We start from the raw sequence: 20,403 nt of genomic DNA, 5'->3' as shown, positions 1-20,403 counted from the left end.
ATATATATACTGCTAACAGCAATCACACTCCTATCAAGCCAAGGCAGCCAGTACATGCTGGAACCTGGGGATGTTAGAAGTGTGATTACAGCCTCCCTATGCCATGCTACCACCCCCACCCCCCTTACACATCCATGCTATCACACACACACACTCATTCACAAACATTTAAATACTCATTCATTCCATTAATCACACATACACACACACGCTCAAACCCCCCACCCCCTTACCTGAACTGCAGATCTCCCACTAGCAGACTTCTGCAGGGGTCCGGCTGTGCCAGCAACTTCTCTGGCCCCGCCCCCAGAGGAAGGGGGGGGTAGAGTTATGTGAGGACTGTGCTAGCTTCCTGTTTCCTGCTGCTAATAGCAGAGACACTGCTCGACATCAAAGCCCGGGAAGCAGCACGGCCGAAGCAGAATGAGGTCTGATTAGAAGACGACCTCGATTATAAGACGAGGGGTATTTTTCAGAGGAAAAAACCTCGTCTTATAATCGAGCAAATACGGTATTTTATGCGCCTGGGTGTGATGCACTTTATGCACCTGGCTTAGCAGCTACTGCATAAGAAATATTTTCTCTACACCCTACTTTGTATAGTTTCTATAACTGCTTGATTTAAAAGTATTGCCGTCTATGTAAAAGTTTGAAGAGTGCCACTAAAACAAAGGTGCCGCGATTCAAAGTAAATGGGGATAAACAGGGTCAGGTAATGTTGCATGACCCTGCAGTTGTAGCGTGGCTACATTGAAGAATAGGCTGAGACAGAGTAAGTTAGTGGCATTAGTGTGTTTGTATGTTTATTGGGAATGTGTGTTTGCGTATGTTTTCTTCCTTGCCTTCTCCACTCCTGACCCGGCTTGTCTGACTATTCGTAAAGCTTCCAGTGTTCGTTATCAGTGCCATATCTGCATACTAGTTTCCTCACTTGTAATTCTCAAACCTTGTGTGACATAATAACCGAGCCGTTATGGAACCCGCAAAATTGGCTGAAGCTGTTGCAGCACTCACCCAACAGATGGCTACATTTAATCAGTCCTTACAAGATGTCCAGAAAAAAGTGTGAAACCAGTGTGAATTAGGGTGTGTAGAGAAAAAATAATAGTCAATATACTTCCCTTTTATGTTGCTTCAACGTATACCCAGCTGCAACCCGTACAAAACCCTCTCCAGGTGTTTTAAATTGGAACAAGGATCATTAGGGGGCGCTCGTGTATACCAGTTGAAAAAGAGTTAAAAAAAATGATTGTGTAGTAATATGCACAGATTTTAGTACTGTATGGCTATATAATGCACTCACAATCTTAATATGTGTTCAGGCCTCATAAACATCCCCTCCTCCGGGTGGATATGCAATGTATATGCAAAGAAAGCAGAAAAAACAGGGGACTCCGATGGTGTTATATCAGATAAATCTTGTGGTACGCAAACGTGGAAAAACACTTACACTTTTCGAAGGGGTGTAATACCCGTAAGCATCAGATGATTTTTCTCTGCTTCTCCAATGCTTCTGTATCCGCTGAATCCCAGTGGTCTGCTGGTGTGGAGCTGTACTCAGTGTTATAGAATAATATAAATCCACAATATAGTGGGATAAAATATACTATTTATTTAAGGCTATACGCCAAAATAAAAAATTGTTAACAATCATCCACCAAGGGATGTTTTAACAGGTAAATAAAAAGTCCAGTAAAAGTACTTAAAAAGAGCTCTGTCAAGTCCTCAACGCGTTTCGCCGTCCTTGTGGCTTCATCAGGAGTATTTTTCATATTGATGTATGGTCCTTTTAAATCTTATCAGGCGCCATCTTAATCCACCGGCGTCTGACGTCAATACGTCCGTCATCGTCATTCCGTTTGTTTATGGATTCTCAGATCTTCCATGAAAGCTCCGAAAAAAAGGTAAGAGAACATCTTTATTTGTTTGTTTTGAATGTTATGCGGTGGTCTACTAATCCGATCGCTACCCTACTATATCGGGTATACGTTATTATTTGGCCGATAACCTTCCGTATTAGGAATATGCCCATCCACCTCATAGTAAGTATGTCACCATATACGGAAAAACTCCGTGTGATTTAAGAACCGAGGAGCTGATCTGTTATCCTCGCGTCTACTTCCCATGTTTTATCAGTGGGGGCCACCCGAGTTTGGCTATATTTAACAAGGTCTCCCCGTGATAGGGAATGTGGGCTTGATTGAAAAAACATATTTTTAACAGTTCGTATGTGATGAATGAGTTAAGTGATTGGGTTGTGTGTAGGTCGTGAATGAATGGAGTGATCAGGTGCCGATCGGGGGCGTGGGTCCGGGGAGTAAATGTCCCCATCCGGTAAATAGTTATGTGGCTATCTTTTCATACTGCTGTTCTGTCTCTTTTCCTCCATTAGGGTCAAATATTCGTCTCTACCGGGACATGGAGTGTATTTCATCATGTATGTGCCCTCCTATGGGAACTTTGCTCCAGACGATATATATTTAATTTACTGTTGGCCAGGTGTAAATACTGCCTATAATGTCTTTTTTATAAATAACTCAAAAACCAATAAAGGACAGAAAAAAAGTTTTTCTTTTGCTAATTATGCATGACTTCTATTGTCTATATTATCAATATCCTGTATTTAAATGAATTTTCAATAAAATGATTTTAAATAAAAATAGATTTTAAAAACATGAATTTTAAATGAATTTCAAATCAAAATATTTTATTAAAAATAAATAAATGAAAAATAAAAATTAGTAATACCATTACTTATGATGTACCGTATTGGCTCGGATATAGGCTGCCCCCGTATATAGGCCGCACCCTAAAAGTTTGGTGCTTTTTTAAAGGAAAAGTTTTTTTCTTTAAAAAAAAGCACCAAAAAACATCCTGCCACTCTGTCCTCTCCCCCCCGAGATACGCTGCCACTCTGTCCTCCCCCCTCCCCGAGATACGCTGCCACTCTGTCCTCCCCCCCTCCCCGAGATATGCTGCCACTCTGTCCTCCCCCCCCTCGAGATACACTGCCACTCTGTCCCCCCCCCTCGAGATACGCTGCCACTCTGTCCCCCCGCCTCGAGATACGCTGCCACTCTGTCCCCCCCCTCGAGATACGCTGCCACTCTGTCCTCCCCCCCCGACTTACCAGAGCAGACTCCCGGGTGTCTTACGGGGCCGGAGGGGGACATCTATGCACATCGTGTATACAACTCCCGGTACCGGCACTCAGCGGAGATGTCTTAAGCCGGCCCTGCAAGACACCCGGGAGTCTGCCCTGGTAAGTCGGGGGGGTTAGAATGCATCGTGCGCACGTTCACCGGCAACGGCGCATCGCCGCTGCCGGTGAACATCCGTGCGATGCGCTTAGACAACCTCCCGTGCCGGTACTCCCCCCCCCCGTGGGAAGTGCTGGCACGGGAGGCTGTCTGAGCGTATCAGACAGTAGGATACAGGTCCCCTGCACCGCTGCGGGGGATCTGTATCCTAACCCCGCTGCCTGCCCGGCGCCCGGGACTGCATGTCCCGGGCGTCGGGCGCTAGACCCCGAATATAGGCCGCACCCCCACTTTAAAGACTTAAAGTGGGGGAAAAAAGTGCGGCCTATATTCGGGCCAATACGGTATATTTTTTATCTGTATGTTTCTTATAATGTGTATTTTTTATCTGTCTGTTTCGATTATTATGTCAATTTTGCAATAAAAATTCTCTCTTATTTTTTATGTTTTATTATCTTTTATTAATTTTTTATTTTTACATTTTTACAAATGCCTAAACATATTTTTAGGGTCCCATAATGAATGAACACAGTATATACCTCATATTTACTGTATCGTATGTGGTGGTGTGTAAGAATGTCCCATGTATGTTAGTATGTCCTACTTTATCCGTGTATTGTATGTAATGGTATGTATGTATATCACATATATGTTAGTATGTCCAGCTCCATGTTAAGGCCACCTTTTTTGAAGGTTTTTAATTTAAAAATCCACTCCGTTTCCTTCTTGGATAAGTTATCTACCGTACTCCCACCTCTCCAATTGGGAGGGACCCAATCTATACCCATGATTTTTAAAGTTTCTATAGAATATTTTGGGCATGTGTTACAATGTCTGGGAACGCTATGTTTAGTGTTTTTATTTCTTATGTTTCCGAGGTGCTCCAATACCCTCTCCTTCATGGGTCTTATAGTTCGGCCGACATATTGTATGCCACACCCACATTCTAATAGGTACACTATGTTTCTCGTTAAACAGTTTATGAAATGTTTAATGGTATATAATTGACCCGTTGTTGTCCCTGTAAATTGATTTGTTTTTTTTAGGTAAGAACGTGCACATTTTACAAAAACCACATTTGTGAAACCCATTTGGTTTTTTTCCTACAAACATTTGAGGATTTTGTGTAATTATTTGTTTGGGTAGGACACTCAGGGCCAACATTGTTTTTAATGAACCTGTTTTTGTAAAAATTATTTGGGGTCTATCTGGTAGCACCGTACTGAGTACTTCATCACTTTTTAGTATGTGCCAATGTTTGTTTATGATATGTTTAATTTTATTTGCTTGAGTGTTATATTGTGTGAAAAATGAAAAACTAAAATCCCTCTCCTTACGTGTTTTTTTTGTACTATTTTTATTCCCCAATAGTTGTTGTCTGTCTACTGATTTAACTTCACGGAGGCTCTCCTCTAGTTTTTCTTCCGGAGGTGCTGTTCCCTTTAGGAATACTCACTTTGAACATCAGAATAGAGACCACTCTTCAAATAGAATCAATTGTAAGTCTTGTACGTCTATGTGATGTTATATTTTTGTTGTCCTTTTAAATGCAGAAGTGATAAATGTTTATTTTCCTTATGTATAATATTTCTGATATCAAGATGCAAAGATGATTAGATTTCAAGTTGTTATATATTATTCTGCATTTCTGTTTAATAAAATATATAAAAAAAAAAAGAATAGACTCTTCACATACACGGTCTAGAATTTTAGCTTTTTCACCTACTAGAAGGGTACCTTCACCTAGTAGACAAAGATTTTCACCCGTGGGAAAAAGTAGTGACATGAATCATATAGACCAGGATTTTGCACATGAACAGGCTTTTTTAGACAGGGAGCCATCCCGAAAGGGTGGCACAAAGCGAAAAGAAACCCCCCCGAGAAGAGAAGCGATATAATTAAGGAACAGATATATACCCCTAGAGCAGAGCCCGTGGAAGAAAAGAAAATACACAAAAGAACAAGAGGCCAGAGGGGGAGAGGAAAGGGGACGTCAGATGAGCAGGTATTGATCCCAGAAAAAGAAGGTATCATTAATATATCATCCATTACTCTGACACAAAATGAAATAAGTTTACTTAGAAAAGGCCTTAAATTCGCGCCCTCCAGAGGCCCGAACCAATTTTAACTTTTTTTAGACACTCAAAAATACTTAAGGAAACTCACTATAAAAAGATTCTTCTGTAGACCAGATAGAGTTGATACAAGCGGGGAGACAACTGTAGAACAATTCTCACACACAAACCTCAAACCAAAGTCAAAATTCTTTCCACAAAATGAGAAGAGCCAACATATAGAAGTCTTCACTGACCTTATACAAAAGGACTTAGAACAGTTGGGCAATAAAATTAAAACATACAATTTAAACAAAAAGGAACAAGCAGCACTACGACTATTAAAAGAAAAACACGATATAGTTGTTAAACAGGCAGACAAAGGGGGAGCAACGGTGGTGATGGACCGCCTTTATTATCTGAAAGAATCCAGAAGAATTTTGGGAGATAAAAAGCTAGGTAAGGACCCCACAAAGGATTTTAGTGTAGTTCTATATGACATCCTAAAAGAAGGTCTAGAACAAGGTATCCTAAATAAGAAAGAGTTTGATTATCTAAGAAAAGAACATCCAAGACTTCCAGTCTTCTACTTTCTTCCTAAAATCCATAAAGATTTAAAGGAGCCACCGGGTAGACCCATCATCAGTGGTATAGACTCCCTTACGTGCAACACATCGGAGTATGTCGATTTCCTCCTTCAAAAATATGTACCAAAAATTCCAGCGTACCTCAAAGATACCACACACCTTTTGAATACATTAAAAGACATCACATGGTCCCCAGGGTGGTTTTGGGCCACAATGGACGTTTCATCTTTATATACGATCATAGACCATGAACAGGGACTGGAAGCTATAAATAGGGCTATATCAAGGGATATGGACATGAATCCATTACAAAAATCATTTATCTTGAAATGCATTAACTTCATATTGAAACATAACTATTTTTGGTTTGAGGATGAATTTTTCCTCCAACTTTGCGGTACTGCCATGGGCACCAGGTTTGCACCGAGCTACGCCAATCTGTTCGTAGCGGAATGGGAAAACCTACATATATGGAATAACAACCCCTTCGGTGCAGACCTGGTGCTATGGAAGAGATACATAGACGACATCCTCATAATTTGGAAAGGGTCCGAAGATAGTTTGAATGAATTCATAAAATACACGAACAAGAATGCTTTCAACTTAAAGTTTACGTCAAACATACAGAGTCAACAAATCGAGTTCCTGGATGAAGAACTGTTTTCGGAGGGAAACCAGATTTGCTCAAGGAATTATAGTAAGCCCACAGACAGAAATGGATATATAAACTATAACAGTTGCCATCACCCCCAATGGCTGAATAATATTCCTAAGGGTCAACTCTTGAGGGTAAAGAGGAATTGTACGAAAAAAGAGGATTTTGAAATCAAAGCAAATGAAATCAAACAAAAATTTGTGGAAAAAAACTATCCGGAAGAAAAACTAGAGAAGAGCCTCCGTGAAGTTAAATCAGTAGACAGACAACAACTATTGGGGAATAAAAATAGTACACAAAAAACACATAAGGAGAGGGATTTTAGTTTTTCATTTTTCACACAATATAACACTCAAGCAAATAAAATTAAACATATCATAAACAAATATTGGCACATACTAAAAAGTGATGAAGTACTCAGTACGGTGCTACCAGATAGACCCCAAATAATTTTTAAAAAAACAGGTTCATTAAAAACAATGTTGGCCCCGTGTGTCCTACCCAAACAAATAATTACACAAAATCCTCAAATGTTTGTAGGAAAAAAAACCAAATGGGTTTCACAAATGTGGTTTTTGTAAAATGTGCACATTCTTACCTAAAAAAACAAATCAATTTACAGGGACAACAACGGGTCAAATATATACCATTAAACATTTCATAAACTGTTTAACGAGAAACATAGTGTAACTATTAGAATGTGGGTGTGGCATACAATATGTCGGCCAAACTATAAGACCCATGAAGGAGAGGGTATTGGAGTACCTCGGAAACATAAGAAATAAAAACACTAAACATAGCGTTCCCAGACATTGTAACACATGCCCAAAATATTCTATAGAAACTTTAAAAATCATGGGTATAGATTGGGTCCCTCCCAATTGGAGAGGTGGGAGTACGGTAGATAACTTATCCAAGAAGGAAACGGAGTGGATTTTTAAATTAAAAACCTTCAAAAAAGGTGGCCTTAACATGGAGCTGGACATATAACATATATGTGATATGCATACACACCATTACATACAATACACGGATGAAGTAGGACATACTAACATACATGGGACATTCTTACACACCACCACATACGATACAGTAAATATGAGGTATATACTGTGTTCATTCATTATGGGACCCTAAGAATATGTTTAGGCATTTGTAAAAATGTAAAAATAAAAAAATAATAAAAGATAATAAAACATAAAAAAAGGGAGAATTTTTATTGCAAAATTGACATAATAGTCGAAACAGACAGATAAAAAATACACATTATAAGAAACATACAGATAAAAAATATACATCATAAGTAATGGTATTACTAATTTTTATTTTTTATTTATTTATTTTTAATAAAATATTTTGATTTGAAATTCATTTAAAATTCATGTTTTTAAAAATCTATTTTTATTTAAAATCATTTTATTGAAAATTCATTTAAATACAGGATATTGATAATATAGACAATAGAAGTCATTCATAATTAGCAAAAGAAAAACTTTTTTTCTGTCCTTTATTGGTTTTTGAGTTATTTATAAAAAAGACATTATAGGCAGTATTTACACCTGGCCAACAGCAAAGTTCCCATAGGAGGGCACATACATGATGAAATACACTCCATGTCCCGGTAGAGACGAATATTTGACCCTAATGGAGGAAAAGAGACAGAACAGCAGTATGAAAAGATAGCCACATAACTATTTCCCGGATGGGGACATTTACTCCCCGGACCCACGCCCCAGATCGGCACCTGATCACTCCATTCATTCACGACCTACACACAACCCAATCACTTAACTCATTCATCACATACGAACTGTTAAAAATATGTTTTTTCAATCAAGCCCACATTCCCTATCACGGAGAGATCTTGTTAAATATAGCCAAACTCGGGTGGCCCCCACTGATAAAACATGGGAAGTAGACGCGAGGATAACAGATCGGCACCTTGGTTCTTAAATCACACGGAGTTTTTCCGTATACGGTGACACACTTACTATGAGGTGGATGGGCATATTCCTAATACGGAAGGTTATCGGCCAAATAATAACGTATACCCGATATAGTAGGGTAGCGATCGGATTAGTAGACCACCGCATAACATTCAAAACAAACAAATAAAGATGTGCTCTTACCTTTTTTTCGGAGCTTTCACGGAAGATCTGAGAATCCATAAACAAACGGAATGACGATGACGGACGTATTGACGTCAGACGCCGGTGGATTAAGATGGCGCCCGATAAGATTTAAAAGGACCATACATCAATATGAAAAATACTCCTGATGAAGCCACAAGGACGGCGAAACGCGTTGAGGACTTGACAGAGCTCTTTTTAACCCCTTAACGACAATCCCCGTACATGTACGGGGTTGCCGTGCAACGGGTTAACGACAATGCCCGTACACGTACGGGCTGCCGTTAAATAGCTGCATCGCCGCGATCGCGGCGTTTTCGCCGCGATCGGCGGCTTTGCAGCATCCACGGAAGCCTCACAAGTGAGGCTGACCGTGGATCCGGGGAGGGCAGCCCTCGGCAGCCCTCCCCGGAAGAAAAATGGCCGCCGCCGCACCGATCATCAAAGATCGCGGCGGCGCCCGGCTAAAACAGCTTAGGAAGCGATCTGAATCGCTTCCTAAGCATAAACGGTGTTACTGACGTGCCTCGATATCGAGGCATGTCAGTAACACTACCCCCCTACCCCGATCACCTTGTGATTGCTCCGAAGAGCAACCACAAGTGCCATCCTGTAAATGACGTTGCCGTCATTCACAGGATGGCATGAACAATAAATATGAGTTCATAGAGGGTCTATCCAGACCCTCTTGTGAACTCTCGAGCTCCTCCTGCAGGTTGAATGCAGGTACTGCATCCAACCATGCAAGGTCAATGGAGCCCAGCTCACTAATGAGTGATTAGTAAAAAAAAAATACAAAAAAATTTAAAAAAAATAAATAAAAAAAATGTTTAAAAAAAATAAAAATAATATGTAACATATAAAAATCCCCACTGTCACCAAAAAAAAAAAAAAATTAATAAGCAAGTCCTAAAATTCTTTATCTTTACAAAAATTCCAGCATGGAAAGAGTTAAAATATTGGCATTACAAATGCCCATAGGGTGTCTCGTATTAAAAAATGCATGAGTGGATGGGATAAATTGAATTGGCCGGGTTCAAAGGTGTCCCAAATATGGGACATGGGGGCAGTAGGATCAGATGTCTAAATGGCCAAAAAATACACACCTCACAAAGGCGGCCTTTTACCTCCCAAATAACCCAACAAACCCATGCATGGGGGGTATCACTGCGCTCAGGAGATGTTACTGAACACATATTGGGGTGTTGTTTGACACGGACATATACCAGGAGCGATAAATTTATACCTGAAGTACAACGTGTGTGAAAAAAATACAAAAAAAATGTACTACCATAAAGTTTCACAAAGGCTGGTGGTAAAATTAGTGCATGGAAAGGGTTAAATTACCAGCATGTGAAATACCTTGGGGTGTCTAGTTTTTAAAAATATATGACTTGATGGGGTAAATTGCATTGGCCGGCTTCAAAGATACCCGAAATGGCACATGGGGGGAAGAATTACCAGATTTGGAAAAAAAGGTTTTGAAATAGCAAAACGCTACCTGTACTTATTGCCCCATAACGTGCAGAAAAAAGCAAAAAACATAAAAACATTGGGTATTTCTAAACTCAGGACAAATAGTAGAATCTATTTAGCAGGTTTTTTCATTCGTTTTTGCAGATGAGTAAAAGTTTTTTGTTTAAAAAGTGAGAAAAAGTAATTTTTTAACAAAAAATCCCCATATTTTATCATTTTTTTTTATAGTAAATTAGATGATATGATAAAATTAATGATATCTAAAGAAAGCCCTGTTTGTCCTGAAAAAAACAATATATAATATGTGTGGGAGCATGAAATGAGAAAGAAGAAAATCACAGCTAAACAGTAACACTGAAAAATGTTAAAATAGCCATTGTCCCACAATATACTACGAGTAAAAACCCCTATTGTCCTTAAGGGGTTAAGTACTTTTACTGGACTTTTTATTTACCTGTTAAAACATCCCTTGGTGGATGATTGTTAACAATTTTTTATTTTGGCGTATAGCCTTAAATAAATAGTATATTTTATCCCACTATATTGTGGATTTATATTATTCTATAACACTGAGTACAGCTCCACACCAGCAGACCACTGGGATTCAGCGGATACAGAAGCATTGGAGAAGCAGAGAAAAATCATCTGATGCATACAGGTATTACTCCCCTTCGAAAAGTGTTTTTCCACGTTTGCATACCACAAGATTTATCTGATATGACACCATGGAGTCCCCTGTTTTTCTGCTTTCTTTGCATATACATTGCATATCCACCCGGAGGAGGGGATGTTTATGAGGCCTGAACACATATTAAGATTGTGAATGCATTATATAGCCATACAGTACTAAAATCTGTGCATATTACTACACAATCATTTTTTTCTATTTTTTGTTTTTTAACTCTTTTTCAACTGGTATACACGAGCGCACCCTAATGATCCTTCTTACAAGATGTCCAGACAGGACAAAACCAGCTCAGACAACAACTACATCACCTACAATCAAATCCTAATGTTTCAGGTGATCCGTTTCAGGCTCCCTCTATGAATCAGGAAAACATGGTCCTTCAGGGAGCAACTGCCCCCGAACCACAGATACCTATGCCTGAACGTTTTGCTGGGGACCGCAAGAAATACAACACTTTCATGACTTCGTGTAAAATAATGTTTAATCTGAAACCAAGAACGTACACCTCAGACTATATTAAAATTCACACGGTCATTTCTCTGCTGGCGGAAGAACCCCAGCTCTGGGCTCACCATCTACTTCATAGAAACAGTCCAATATTAGAGACATGGGCTTCCTTCCGCCAAGCCATGGACGCGCTATATGAAGACCCTTTCAGGACCACCTCTGCTACCAGTACGTTAAGAGCTCTCAAAGAAGGAAAAGACCAGTGGAAGAATATATCGCAGAATTCAGACGAGTTTCCATGGAAACCACATGGAATGAATCAGCATTACACAATCAATTCCGGTTGGGTTTATCAGAAAACATCAGAGACGAATTGGCCAGCACCAACATTCTGAATTCCCTGGATGAATTTGCCAGGCTCTCCATCCAAATCGATAGGAGACTACGTGAAAGAAAGGCCGAACGGTTAACAACTCCTTCTTCTACATGGTCTACCCTGCGACCACCCGCAAAGACAAGTCCTAAAGAACTTCCTGACAAACCTATGCAATTGGGCCTCATCAAAGGTCCTCTATCCACAGCTGAGAAAGAACGCCGTACGAACCTTGACCTATGTCTCTACTGCGGCAACAAGGGCCATTACGTCAATTAATGTAGAACCAAAGCACGTTCTACCAAGGGTAAGCTTAAACCCCTGTTTCTTCCATATACAAGCAAAGTACCTCCACATTTCTCAAATCATCTGTCCCTTTCCATATCCTTGCAGTGGAAGGAAAGAACCTTCGCCTTGGCAGCTATGATTGATTCAGGAGCCAGCAGCAATATATTGGATGCCAAACTCATTCAACACCTTGGCATCACCACCCTAAAGAAACCCACTCCGATATCCATACAACTAGTAGACGGAAGCCCTCTGAAGACAGGCCCTATCACCCAAGAGACTGTTCCTTTATGCATGTGTATTGTTCCCGATCATATTGAGGACATTGTGTTTGATGTGGTTCCTTCTCCAGTTTTCCATGTCAATTGGGAAATGGGCTCTGTTCGCTTCTGTGCTAATAAAGATTCTGTTTATCACAACTCCTCTTTGTCCATTAATGTGGCTCACGATTACAGTTCTCTGCCGGTTACTAAGATCCCGTCTCATTACAGTGAATTTTTAGACGTGTTTGAGAAGAAAGGAACAAACCGTCTTCCACCACACAAAGAATATGACTGTCCTATAGACTTATTCCCTGGTGCACCCATTCCATTCGGTAGAATTTACCCTATGTTGGAACCAGAACTCGTAACCCTCAAAGAGTACATAGATGAAAACCTAGCCAAAGGGTTTATACAACCCTTCACATCTCCTGCTGGAGCAGGTATATTCTTTGTACCAAAGAAAGACGGTGGATTAAGACCTTGCGTGGATTACAGAAAATGAAATGTTGGATCAATTTGTGGTGATATTCTTGGATGATATCCTGATATACTCCTCGTCTTTACGAACACACAGAGAACATGTGTCTAAAGTATTGATGCGACTACGAGTAAATGGGTTATACGCTAAACCAGAGAAGTGCGTGTTTGAGACTCAATTGGTGGACTTCCTGTGCTTTATCCTTACACCTACTAAGGGGAAAATGGATCCGAAGAAGATCGCTACCATCCTACAATGGCCACCTCCCACAGACAGAAAAGGTGTACAAAGATTTGTTGGATTTGCTAACTTCTATCGGAAGTTTATCAGGAACTTTTCAAAAGGTTATCCAACCCGTTACATCTCTCACATCCGTTAAAAATAAGTTTTGTTGGTCGGAAGCTGCTCAGAGAGCTTTTGACTTCCTTAAAGAACGGTTCACCACAGCACCCATATTGGTCCTTCCTGTACCACAAAGGCCCTATATACTTGAAGTGGACGCCTCTGATTCTGCTGTTGGGGCTATCCTGTCCCAAAGGGATGACACCGACAAACAACTTCACCCAGTTGCTTTCTTCTCTAGAACACTGAACCCCGCTGAGAGAAATTATGGCGTGGGAGAAAAAGAGATGCTGACCATGAAGATGGCCTTAGAAGAGTGGCGACATTTGTTGGAGGGTGCACTTCATCCCATAACCGTTTACACAGAACATAAAAATATGGAATACTTTAGAACTGGCAAATGACTACAAGCCAGGCTCGCCAGATGGTCTTTATTTTTCTCTTGATTCCAGCTTCATATAACTTACAGACCCGGTTCCAGTAACACCAAAGCCGACTCTCTCTCACGCTTGTTCGACATACCCACTGTGCACCCACAAGTTGAAGACACTGTACCGAAGGCGGGACACTTCTTGACGATCACACAATCTTTATGGGACATCATCCGCCAGCATTGTGCGAACATGGATCCCTCCGAATTTCCTCACTTGCACCATAAAGGAGAGTTCTACTACCACAACAATTTGCTCTATGTTCCTCCTGAGGTCCGCCTTCATGTGTTACAACAGTTCCACGACACTCCTGCAGCTGGGCATGGAGGTATCACTCAAACTGTGGACCTTATACGTAGACAATTCTGGTGGCCTACACTTCAAGAGGATGTACGGCAGTTCATACTCTCTTGTACGATATGCGCCAGAGCAAACCTGCAGGTCTTCTGTGTCCTCTGCCTGTTCCCGTAAAACCATGGACGGATATATCCGTGGATTTTATAACAGACTTACCGTCATCAAACCAACACACCACGCTCATGGTCGTAGTTGATAGATTTACAAAGGTGGCTCATTTTTTTTTTTTAATTTGTATCAAAACATAAAACACACACCACTGTAAAATATATATATATATATATATATATATGTGTGTGTGTGTGTATACATACACATATAAACACATAAGTATACACCGATATTTAGGTGCTAAGTGACCAACATCATGTTTAGGACATACATATACAACATATTACTACCATCAATCAGGATCAAAGATGGCTCATTTTATCCCCGCTACACACTTACCTACAGCAGACGAAACAGCGGCGTTGTTCGTTAAAGAAGTCTTCCGATTACATGGACTACCAGAATACATTGTGTCTGACAGAGGAACCCAATTTACGTCAAAGTTTTGGAAAGCCTTTTGTGATGAGCTTTACATACATCGTTCTCTATCTACTGCCTTTCATCCCCAGAGCAATGGACAAACAGAACGCACAATTCAAACCCTGGAGCAATACCTCCGTTGTTTTACTTTGCATTTACAAGACGATTGGTACCAACTTCACCTCTCGCAGAATTCGCATTTAATAGCCACATCCATTCTTCAACGCAGAAATCACCCTTCTTCTCCAATTATGGAGTCCACCCGTCCATGCTGCCCGGATCTCCGATACCCAGCTCAGTCTCCTCCGTCACCGAACAGGTCAAAAGGATGATTGCTATCCACAAATCCTTGCACAGCACACTTACCAAGGCTCAACAACGATACAAAAGGTTTTCAGATTTACATCGTTCTCCTGCCCCTGTGTACAAACCTGGTGACAAGGTGTGGCTTTCAACTACTCATCTTAAACTGCAGTGTCCCACTAAGAAATTGAGACCTAAATATATTGGTCCCTATGCAATCACACGAGTCCTTTCACCTGCTGCAGTAGAATTGCGACTACCCGGCTCAATGCGAATACACCCCGTTTTTCATGTTTCCCTCCTGAAGCCCTGGAAAACAAACGCAAGTGATGGTACGAGCGTGGGCGAACCACGCCCCCTCTTTTGTAGTACGCCTCCCTGGAGGCAATGTAACGTGGATAACGTAAGTCATCCGTTGGGGACGGAGCTTGGGGCAGGCGGCAGATTCAAAAGCTGAGCACTGACTGCCATTCAGTGCTCGGTTATTGTCCCTGCTGACACCCACCACAAGTTCACTTGAGGACAAGAGAGCCTCAGTAGTGTTACTGCAGTTGTTTTTGTACGGAAGTACAAAAGCAATAAAGCTGCAGTACATTGAAGTACAACTGTAGGTTTGCAATATAAAAAAAAGTGCAGTAAATGTGCAGTAACACTGCAGTACAGTGAAGTACAAATGCAGTAAAACTGCACTAAATGTGCAGTAATACTGCAGTAAAAGTGCAGTATTGCAGTTTTTTCATGTCCAAAAACTGCAGTATGGCTAGGTTTCCACTTGGGTTTTTGTCCTGCGTTTTTTTCTTGATGAAAAACGCCAGGAAAAACGCCAAGAAAACTGCCACTGCATTTACCTGCGTTTTGGCGTTTTTTCTGGAGTTTTTTCTGGCGTTTTAGCCTTTCTGTGGAAATTGCTTTTTTTGACCAGTTAGAAGTTTCACCCAGCTAAAAGGGATTAGGATAAATGGCAAGTATCTGCCCTCTCCTGATGTCATTTACTTGGTAGACCCTTTTGTCTCTTTTCTGTGGTTTGTAAGGCATGCTTTATTCCGAATGTCTGCTCCTCTAGGAAGATTGGCCCCAAATGATGGTGCAAATTGTTTGCTGTTGCTTTTGGCACGCAGGATCCAGTTGATGCGTCGGGTATGTTTGTTTGTAATGGCATGTTTGTTCCAAATGGTGTAAAATTCAATATGAACCAGTCCAGGACTTTGTTTTGTGTGAAACTGTTTGTTTTCAGCCTATTTCTCGTAGGACACACAGATACTGGGTCCATCCTCTGCATTGTAACTGTGGAAAAAACGCCATAAAAAACGCCAAGGCAATAAACCCACATGGCTTTTTCATGGCGTTTTTTCTCTCCCATAGACTTCTATTGGAGAAAAACGCCAAGATTTCCTTGCAAAAAACGCCAGAGTGTCAACATGCTGCGATTTTGAAAAACTGCCACAGAGCCCAAAAAAGCAGAAAAACGCCAAAGAGGACTGAAAAAACGCCAAACAGAAAAACGCCAAGTGGAAATGGCATTTTGCGATTTCCTATTGAAGAACAGCTAACATCTGGCTGCAGCCGTTTTTCACTAAAAAAACGCCAGGTGGCGCTATTGGCATTTTTATGGGCGTTTTTAGCAAAAAAAAACCAAGTGGAAATCTAGCCTATTACTTCAGAAAAACTGCAGTGATTTTTTTTAAGGGAAGGTGTGCCCCACCCTTTTGTTATGTTTGTCTCAGTTTGCTGTCTAAAGGTATGTCCTTCTTGGTTCTGTGTTTAGGTTCAATGTTTAGTTTTAGCTTATTCGTAATTCAATAGGCAGGATTTAGCGTTAGGACCCGCCAAATATTGGAGTACTTTGGCGTAGCGGTGGGCTAAGCATACTATGGCCATATGATGTGACAGAATCTCCAATTGTTATTTTATAGTCCTAGGCTAGTCCTGTATTCATGTTTGTGTCACGTTCTGCCCAGGCTGCGGAGCTGCATGTCTTTTGTTTCCCTGTCTTGCTGTTGTCTATTTCTGGATTTCTGTATGTTCTGTCCTGAACCTCTGATTCCTTGATTCCAGTCTTGTTCTTTGCTTCAGCGGTTTCATTTATAAGGTGTGCCCCACCCGTGTGTTCTATTTGTCTCAGTCTCTGGTCTACAGGTATGTCTCTCTGATATGTGTTTTGATTTCATGTTTGGTTTGTTTAGTACCTTTGTATGCTGGGTTTAGCGTTAGCGTTAGGACTCACCATCATTGGAGTACTTTGGCGTAGTGATGGGCTAAGCATACTATGGAATCTCCAATAGTTATCATATAGTCCTAGGCTAGTTCCTGTATTTATGTGTGTCAGTCTGTGATGTAACGTGTGGGGTGTCCTGTCCTGTCTTGAATCCCCGGTAGAGGGGTCTCCTGACTTGAATCCCCAGTAGAGGGGTGTCCTGACTTGAATCCCCGGTAGAGGGGTGTCCTGTCTTGAATCCCCGGTAGAGGGGTGTCCTGTCTTGAATCCCCGGTAGAGGGGTGTCCTGTCCTGTTCATGTCAGATCTTGAGTATCCCTTGTGTTGTTCCCTGTATCATGTATATCTTGTATGTCTTGTTATGTTTCTTGCTTGGTCTCCCTGTTCCTTGCTTGTTATGTTTCTGCTATATACTCTGCTTAGCTTCCCTATTTCCAGCCTGCAGCATCTGGCACATGATTCCAGTGCTATGTCTCATGCCTGCTCCAGGGTGCCTGCACGATATTTCCAAGTTCTGCTTTGTTCTGTCATCATCCGCTGCTATGTCAGGGCGCTGGTATGTGGCTGCACAACCCTAGATGCCCACCGAGAGAGTGCTGTTGTCCTGCACCAGGCTCTGTCCAACTCCACTACTGCACCGTAACTCCTAAACACAATCTTTGGGCACTCTGGGTCTTTACAGTCGTCTGTATGGACTCAGTTCCTGACAGTTTGTCGGTCTCATATGTACCTTTGCCCTCTTTTCCCTGAATCATCTGAGGATTTCGGTTCCTCTCTCCTCTCTCCATGTCCCAGTTAAGATATCCTATCCTTGCTTAAAAGGAGAAGTGCCTTAGGATCTCGGCTCCTCACTCCATCCCTTGCGTTCCTTGTTCCCTGTCCTTTGTTGTGTCTTGTACCATGTATGTCTTGTCTGGCTATGTTTCTTGCTTGGTCTCCCATTCCCTGTTCCTTGCTCTGCCCCCTTGCTCACTCTGTCCCCCTTGCTTCCCTACTCCCAGCCTGCACATTTGTCTGTAGAGCTATGTCTCATACCTGCTCCAGGGTGCCTGCAGGATATTACTTTGTTTTGTACTGGACAACATCCGCTGCTATGTCAGGGCGCTGGTATGTGGCTGCACAATCCTAGGTGCTTAACACCCTGGAGAGTGCAGTCGCCCTGCACTAGGCCCTGTCCAACTCCACTCCCTGTTTAAAGGGTGGCGCATTAGTTGTCTGAAAACAGGGAAAGAGGCAGTTAAGCCAGAGGCCCTAAAACTTTATGAAAAGGTACTGTCCAAAGAAACGTGTGTTGTGCTGTAACTACTTTATGTCTGGGACTGGATTAGCTGGCCAGTTTGTATAGTTAGTCTCCAAGATGGAGTATGATTTGTTTTTTGTTGTGTTTATTTACACTGTGAAGCGCAATACTGCGGACCACATTTTGCCTTTATTCTGTTGGTGTTGGGAGTTTCTTGTTTGTAACTGGGCCATCCTGCCACAGTGCCTTGGAGAAGCTTACTGCAGGGATACAAGTCGTCAGAATGCCCAAGATGCTCATAGCTTTTCTGAAGGACCAGGTAGGATTTCGTTGCAAAACTGACACAACCCTTCTTACTTTTCTGATCTTTGATATGGAATAAAGAGCCTTAGGGAGGTGGAGTCCACTATCAGCCCCAAGAACTGCATACTTAGAAAGAAATAAGGTTAGACCTTTTATGATCAAGACATGTCTGTATGAACCATTGCAGCCGACCACCAATTCCATCAGAATTAGCCTAGGCTCTTGTTTCTTAGAATGTTACTGAAACATTTTGACCTGGCCTTATCTATAAAAATTCTACACCTAATAAAAATGTTGAAAAGGCCTGGTGTTTTATATGGGTACCTCCTGTTCCATCTGGTCTTCTTATCCTGGGGAAGCGCACTCTTGCATTAGACATGTGCTTGATGCGCTCTGCCAACGGGGAAACAATGCCATCTTCATGAGAACGAAGGCCGGAGCTGAAATGGCTTCGATGAGCCAGTCGTCCAGTTATGGGATGACCCTGATACCTTATTCCCTGAAAGTTGAGAGACCCAAACTGGAAATGGAGAACTCTCGCCCCGTTCCTTATAGAGAGCCTGAGGAATTTACTGGATGCAACTGCAGTAAGCACATGCACATAAGCATCCTTCAGGTCCATGGTCACCATATAATCTCCTTATTCAGTAGTTTGGTGACTGTGAGGATAGATTTCATACTAAAATGCTTGTATAGAATACTAACTGGCTTGAGAAACAAAATGATACCAGTGATGATTTGACTGTCAAAGTTCTAAAAAAAATAATGTTTCACAAGAATGTGGCTTGTGTTGGCCATTTAAAAGCAAATAGTCAGCACTTTGTTCCATACTTGGTGACAATCCATTTATTTCCTCAAATTATTTCCGTCTGCAATGACCCTCAGGATCCAATTGTCTAAACACCTTTTGCCTTACAAATGTTATATCAAACAAGACCAACTTAGATGCTGTGTTTGCCGTACACGATCACAGCCAAAAAGCTCTCAGAATTGTCTTATACCCCTATATGCCACTCTGGCATTTAGGGGGGTAAAAGGCATATTATGTGGCAGAGTGGCATATAGGGATGTATAAGTCATTTCAGGAGCCAGAGTGGTCTATAGAGGGTTAAAAGGCATTTCTGGAGGCAGAGTGGCATTAAGGGGGTTAAAAGGCATTTCACAGAGCACTCTGCCTCCAGAAATGCCTTATGCCCCCCATTTAACACTCCCTCCCTCCTCCAAACTTACCGGAGCTTCTGAGTCCCAGGTGCGTAGTCCAGGCAGCGCGTAGAGCTCTACGCGATTCGCGTACACAACTTCTGCTGCAACTCTGATCTCTGACAGCCGGGGAAGGTCTGCACGATGGACGCAGACAACCCCCGCTGCTAACCGAACCTCCTCCCGGCTGCGAATCGCGTAGAGCTCTACACGCTGCCCGGACTAAGCACCGGGGACTCAGAAGTACCGGTAAGTGTGGGGGGTAGAGACAGGAGGATCCAGTCGGCTGGGGGACGTGCTGGGGTGGGGGACTTGGAGGACGCTGGGGGGGTCCCCCGGGGATGACTTGGCCCCCCCAACGGCCTGCAGCCCGCTTACCTCCTTTGGATGATGGGATGAGGGGGTCTCCCCTCCTCCACTATGGCTCCTCTGGTGAGGAGGCTTTTTCTACCCCCCTCCCCCCCTTTTATACAGCACCTGGTGGTGGCTTGCCCGGGTTGGGGCCCCTGCCGGCGGGACTTGGTCCCGCTCCTGTCAAGGGACATCTCATCTCACCCCTTTGAGCTGGTGAGCTGCTGTAGGATTCTTCAGCGTTGACTGGACCTGTGCTGCAGGGACCTTCTAACAACATGGCTGCAAGTACGGCACCACAGGAGGTCTGCCGGTCGCTTGGTGGTGAGTTACCCTCTCAGTCTGTGGGGTTATTGGGGTCTGGGGCGGGGGGTCGCCCCAGGCTCTGCTGTGGGTACCTTTTTGTCAGGTCTGCGGGGGTTTTTAGATGCTT

Source organism: Spea bombifrons, chromosome 6 (genome assembly GCF_027358695.1).
Source record: "Spea bombifrons isolate aSpeBom1 chromosome 6, aSpeBom1.2.pri, whole genome shotgun sequence".
NCBI classification, from domain to species: Eukaryota; Metazoa; Chordata; class Amphibia; order Anura; family Pelobatidae; genus Spea; species Spea bombifrons.
This window is presented reverse-complemented; position numbering follows the sequence as displayed.